Below are 7500 nucleotides of genomic sequence, written 5' to 3' on the forward strand. Positions count from 1 at the left end.
CGTTCTTCATCGACCCATGAGCCAAGTGATCCACCGCTTAGAGTATTTTTTTATTTATTTTTATTTATAACAAATGTCAATTTTTTTTTGCATATATTAATTGAAAGAGTAAAATTAAATAATATTAATAATATATAAATTGATTTTCTTTCAATAATATATATCAAATATATTTAACTCTAAACATTTTTATTAAGTTGCGAATGTCTTAGTTCAACAATAATACAGTGGTGGTATTTATTATGATTCAATTATTTTGTATTTTTTTAATCATTTTATGTATATATAATAATATAATAAATATATACCACTTTTGTTATTGTGAACAAATTAACTTATCATTCAATCAAATGAATAATAAGTACAACTTTTTATTTTCATGTTTAAAGGTTTTTAAAAGAAAAAAATAAGAAAAAACATTACAAAATGTACCATCATATATTATATTTAATATGATATAATTGATGGATCACAAATTGAATGAAAAAGAATAAAAAGAATTATGGATTCAAAATAATTATATAAATTTTTTTTTTTTTTCTTTTTTTTTTTTTTTTTTTTTTTCTTTTTGTTCGTTTGTTTGCTTGTCTGTTTGTTTGTTTGTTTGTTTGTTTTTCTTACGGATATGGAACACAATAATGATCCTTCCGCAGGTTCACCTACGGAAACCTTGTTACGACTTTTACTTCCTCTAAATAATCAAGTTCGGTCAACTTTTGCGAAACAACCGTGACACACGAGGCGTCACAGTGATCACGTCCGGAGACCTCACTAAATAATTCAATCGGTAGTAGCGACGGGCGGTGTGTACAAAGGGCAGGGACTTAATCAATGCGAGTTAATAACTCGCACTTACTGGGAATTCCAAGTTCATGTGAACAGTTTCAGTTCACAATCCCAAGCATGAAAGTGGTTCAGCGGTTTACCCCGGACCTCTCGGTCTAGGAAATACACGTTGATACTTTCATTGTAGCGCGCGTGCAGCCCAGGACATCTAAGGGCATCACAGACCTGTTATTGCTCAATCTCGTTACTGCTAGACGCAATTTGTCCATTTAAGAAGCTAGTGTCCTTATAATGGGACAAACCAACAGGTACGACTCCACTTATATAAACACATTCAAACACTTGTACATTCAAGATGTACGCATGAAAGAAGGCTATATAAGTTTCAACATCATAATCCTGAAAGCATCTATTTAATATATTTGAGTCTCGTTCGTTATCGGAATTAACCAGACAAATCACTCCACGAACTAAGAACGGCCATGCACCACCACCCATAGATTCGAGAAAGAGCTATCAATCTGTCTTACACGCTTATGTTCGGACCTGGTAAGTTTTCCCGTGTTGAGTCAAATTAAGCCGCAGGCTCCACTCCTGGTGGTGCCCTTCCGTCAATTCCTTTAAGTTTCAGCTTTGCAACCATACTTCCCCCGGAGCCCAAAAGCTTTGGTTTCCCGGGAAGCGACTGAGAGAGCCATAGTAGTAGCTACACCCAATTGCTAGCTGGCATCGTTTATGGTTAGAACTAGGGCGGTATCTGATCGCCTTCGAACCTCTAACTTTCGTTCTTGATTAATGAAAACATCTTTGGCAAATGCTTTCGCTTAAGTTAGTCTTACGACGGTCCAAGAATTTCACCTCTCGCGTCGTAATACTAATGCCCCCAAACTGCTTCTATTAATCATTACCTCTTGATCTAAAAACCAATGAAAGTAGAACAGAGGTCTTATTTCATTATTCCATGCACAAAATATTCAGGCATTTGGAGCCTGCTTTAAGCACTCTAATTTGTTCAAAGTAATTGTACCGGCCCACAACAACACTCGATGAAGAGCACTGAAGTAGGTTTAAATAGGAGGAATATATAAAAAATACATTGTATTAATTATATATAAGAACTCCACCGGTAATACGCTTACATACATAAGGTAATGTACATACCACAATATATAGTTGTACTACCCGTATGAAGCACAAATTCAACTACGAACGTTTTAACCGCAACAACTTTAATATACGCTATTGGAGCTGGAATTACCGCGGCTGCTGGCACCAGACTTGCCCTCCAATAGGTCCTTGTTAAAGGATTTAAAGTGTACTCATTCCAATTACAGGGCCTCGGATATGAGTCCTGTATTGTTATTTTTCGTCACTACCTCCCCGAACTGGGAGTGGGTAATTTACGCGCCTGCTGCCTTCCTTAGATGTGGTAGCCGTTTCTCAGGCTCCCTCTCCGGAATCGAACCCTGATTCCCCGTTACCCGTTGCAACCATGGTAGTCCTAGATACTACCATCAAAAGTTGATAGGGCAGACATTTGAAAGATCTGTCGTCGGTACGGGACCATACGATCTGCAAGTTATCTAGAGTTCAACCAATTTAACGATCAAATGATCGCTTGGTTTTAGTCTAATAAAAGCACACGTTCCATAAGGTCCGTGTTTATATTGCATGTATTAGCTCTAGAATTACCACAGTTATCCAAGTAACTGTTAACGATCTATGGAACCATAACTGATATAATGAGCCTTTTGCGGTTTCACTTTTAATTTGTTTGTACTTAGACATGCATGGCTTAATCTTTGAGACAAGCATATAACTACTGGCAGGATCAACCAGAATAATATTTGTATTTATATATTTTTCTTTGTTTTTCATATTTGAAAATTTCATAAATTACGGTGTATATAAAAAGTAAAGGGGCGACCCCCCTTTAGCTTTTCTTATCAAAATTCAAAAACCGTTTTTTATGAAAAAGAATTTTCGTTCTCTATATTATATATTTTATATAAAAATATAAGAACGATATTTCTTCTTAATATTTGCCAATTTTCAAATAATTTATCATTCTTAATAACATTTTACTTTTTTTTCAAATGCATTTTTAATGTAATAATTTCATATATTACATAATTTTTCTCTTTGAATTGAAATTAATAATTTCATAATTCTATTTTTTAATCATAAATATATATGATTGAAAAAATTTTCTCCTCTTTTCCTTTGTTTAAAATTTAATTTTTCTTATAAATTTTTGTTTTTCTTATTTTTTTCTCTTCATCATCTGTTTAATTTCCTGTATTTATACAAGAAACAAACAGTTGAGGATAATTTCTATGTAATGCTAGTATAGAATATAAAATTTTGAATTCAAAAATTTATTTCTATTTAAACTAACTATAGAAAACCAGGAATAAAATACAATAACACCAATATGCCATAACATGTTAGTATAGAATATAGATTCTTCATATATGTATATATATTCGAAAATTTTTTCTATTTAAACTAACGTATGGAAAACCAGGAATAAAATCATAATATTACCAGTTTAATATGGCTCAAATTCGAGTTTCATATAGTTATGATTCGATTTATATGCTTCAATATCATTGGTTAGTTAACTTTTGATATTTTCATATTATATCACATGCCTTCACCGTGAGTGTTTTTTGCCATGCACACCTCACATTGTCAAAAATGTATGGGAAAAATTCATTTCAATACATTTCAGTTTGATTTGAAATGTCTTTATTATATATTTTAGTGCCAATATGCCAAGGTTATATTCCATAACTCTCTATTTAAACTAACGTATGGAAAACCAGGCATAAAATCACAATATTACCAGTTTAATATGGCTCAAATTCGAGTTTCATATAGTTATGATTCGATTTATATGCTTCAATATCATTGGTTAGTTAACTTTTGATATTTTCATATTATATCACATGCCTTCACCGTGAGTGTTTTTTGCCATGCACACCTCACATTGTCAAAAATGTATGGGAAAAATTCATTTCAATACATTTCAGTTTGATTTGAAATGTCTTTATTATATATTTTAATGGCAATATGCCAAGGTTATATTCCATAAAATGTTAGTATAGAATATAGATTCTTCATATATGTATATATATTCGAGAATTTTTTTCTATTTAAACTAACGTATGGAAAACCAGGCATAAAATCACAATATTACCAGTTTAATATGGCTCAAATTCGAGTTTCATATAGTTATGATTCGATTTATATGTTTCAATATCATTGGTTAGTTAACTTTTGATATTTTCATATTATATCACATGCCTTCACCGTGAGTGTTTTTTGCCATGCACACCTCACATTGTCAAAAATGTATGGGAAAAATTCATTTCAATACATTTCAGTTTGATTTGAAATGTCTTTATTATATATTTTAGTGCCAATATGCCAAGGTTATATTCCATAACATGTTAGTATTAGAATATAGATTCTTCATATATGTATATATATTCGAAAATTTTTTCTATTTAAACTAACGTATGGAAAACCAGGCATAAAATCACAATATTACCAGTTTAATATGGCTTAAATTCGAGTTTCATATAGTTATGATTCGATTTATATGCTTCAATATCATTGGTTAGTTAACTTTTGATATTTTCATATTATTTCACATGCCTTCACCGTGAGTGTTTTTTGCCATGCACACCTCACATTGTCAAAAATGTATGGGAAAAATTCATTTCAATACATTTCAGTTTGATTTGAAATGTCTTTATTATATATTTTAGTGCCAATATGCCAAGGTTATATTCCATAACATGTTAGTATTAGAATATAGATTCTTCATATATGTATATATATTCGAAAATTTTTTCTATTTAAACTAACGTATGGAAAACCAGGCATAAAATCACAATATTACCAGTTTAATATGGCTTAAATTCGAGTTTCATATAGTTATGATTCGATTTATATGCTTCATATCATTGGTTAGTTAACTTTTGATATTTTCATATTATTTCACATGCCTTCACCGTGAGTGTTTTTTGCCATGCACACCTCACATTGTCAAAAATGTATGGGAAAAATTCATTTCAATACATTTCAGTTTGATTTGAAATGTCTTTATTATATATTTTAGTGCCAATATGCCAAGGTTATATTCCATAACATGTTAGTATTAGAATATAGATTCTTCATATATGTATATATATTCGAAAATTTTTTCTATTTAAACTAACGTATGGAAAACCAGGCATAAAATCACAATATTACCAGTTTAATATGGCTTAAATTCGAGTTTCATATAGTTATGATTCGATTTATATGCTTCAATATCATTGGTTAGTTAACTTTTGATATTTTCATATTATTTCACATGCCTTCACCGTGAGTGTTTTTTTGCCATGCACACCTCACATTGTCAAAAATGTATGGGAAAAATTCATTTCAATACATTTCAGTTTGATTTGAAATGTCTTTATTATATATTTTAGTGCCAATATGCCAAGGTTATATTCCATAACTCTCTATTTAAACTAACGTATGGAAAACCAGGCATAAAATCACAATATTACCAGTTTAATATGGCTCAAATTCGAGTTTCATATAGTTATGATTCGATTTATATGCTTCAATATCATTGGTTAGTTAACTTTTGATATTTTCATATTATATCACATGCCTTCACCGTGAGTGTTTTTTGCCATGCACACCTCACATTGTCAAAAATGTATGGGAAAAATTCATTTCAATACATTTCAGTTTGATTTGAAATGTCTTTATTATATATTTTAATGGCAATATGCCAAGGTTATATTCCATAAAATGTTAGTATAGAATATAGATTCTTCATATATGTATATATATTCGAGAATTTTTTTCTATTTAAACTAACGTATGGAAAACCAGCATAAAATCACAATATTACCAGTTTAATATGGCTCAAATTCGAGTTTCATATAGTTATGATTCGATTTATATGTTTCAATATCATTGGTTAGTTAACTTTTGATATTTTCATATTATATCACATGCCTTCACCGTGAGTGTTTTTTGCCATGCACACCTCACATTGTCAAAAATGTATGGGAAAAATTCATTTCAATACATTTCAGTTTGATTTGAAATGTCTTTATTATATATTTTAGTGCCAATATGCCAAGGTTATATTCCATAACATGTTAGTATTAGAATATAGATTCTTCATAATATGTATATATATTCGAAAATTTTTTCTATTTAAACTAACGTATGGAAAACCAGGCATAAAATCACAATATTACCAGTTTAATATGGCTTAAATTCGAGTTTCATATAGTTATGATTCGATTTATATGCTTCAATATCATTGGTTAGTTAACTTTTGATATTTTCATATTATTTCACATGCCTTCACCGTGAGTGTTTTTTGCCATGCACACCTCACATTGTCAAAAATGTATGGGAAAAATTCATTTCAATACATTTCAGTTTGATTTGAAATGTCTTTATTATATATTTTAGTGCCAATATGCCAAGGTTATATTCCATAACATGTTAGTATTAGAATATAGATTCTTCATATATGTATATATATTCGAAAATTTTTTCTATTTAAACTAACGTATGGAAAACCAGGCATAAAATCACAATATTACCAGTTTAATATGGCTTAAATTCGAGTTTCATATAGTTATGATTCGATTTATATGCTTCAATATCATTGGTTAGTTAACTTTTGATATTTTCATATTATTTCACATGCCTTCACCGTGAGTGTTTTTTGCCATGCACACCTCACATTGTCAAAAATGTATGGGAAAAATTCATTTCAATACATTTCAGTTTGATTTGAAATGTCTTTATTATATATTTTAGTGCCAATATGCCAAGGTTATATTCCATAACATGTTAGTATTAGAATATAGATTCTTCATATATGTATATATATTCGAAAATTTTTTCTATTTAAACTAACGTATGGAAAACCAGGCATAAAATCACAATATTACCAGTTTAATATGGCTTAAATTCGAGTTTCATATAGTTATGATTCGATTTATATGCTTCAATATCATTGGTTAGTTAACTTTTGATATTTTCATATTATATCACATGCCTTCACCGTGAGTGTTTTTTGCCATGCACACCTCACATTGTCAAAAATGTATGGGAAAAATTCATTTCAATACATTTCAGTTTGATTTGAAATGTCTTTATTATATATTTTAGTGCCAATATGCCAAGGTTATATTCCATAACTCTCTATTTAAACTAACGTATGGAAAACCAGGCATAAAATCACAATATTACCAGTTTAATATGGCTTAAATTCGAGTTTCATATAGTTATGCTTCGATTTATATGCTTCAATATCATTGGTTAGTTAACTTTTGATATTTTCATATTATTTCACATGCCTTCACCGTGAGTGTTTTTTGCCATGCACACCTCACATTGTCAAAAATGTATGGGAAAAATTCATTTCAATACATTTCAGTTTGATTTGAAATGTCTTTATTATATATTTTAGTGCCAATATGCCAAGGTTATATTCCATAACTCTCTATTTAAACTAACGTATGGAAAACCAGGCATAAAATCACAATATTACCAGTTTAATATGGCTCAAATTCGAGTTTCATATAGTTATGATTCGATTTATATGCTTCAATATCATTGGTTAGTTAACTTTTGATATTTTCATATTATATCACATGCCTTCACCGTGAGTGTTTTTTGCCA

The 7500-nt window shown here is 30.0% G+C and overlaps 1 non-coding gene across 1 annotated transcript; it reads right to left on the reverse strand.

The window, feature by feature from the left end:
- Window positions 1-636: 636 nt before the first annotated feature.
- Window positions 637-2628, reverse strand: LOC129252684 (small subunit ribosomal RNA). Its single transcript, XR_008583583.1, has one exon. It is a non-coding gene; the product is annotated as a small subunit ribosomal RNA (ribosomal RNA).
- Window positions 2629-7500: the final 4872 nt, after the last annotated feature.

Source organism: Anastrepha obliqua, unplaced genomic scaffold, assembly GCF_027943255.1.
Source record: "Anastrepha obliqua isolate idAnaObli1 unplaced genomic scaffold, idAnaObli1_1.0 ptg000314l, whole genome shotgun sequence".
NCBI classification, from domain to species: Eukaryota; Metazoa; Arthropoda; class Insecta; order Diptera; family Tephritidae; genus Anastrepha; species Anastrepha obliqua.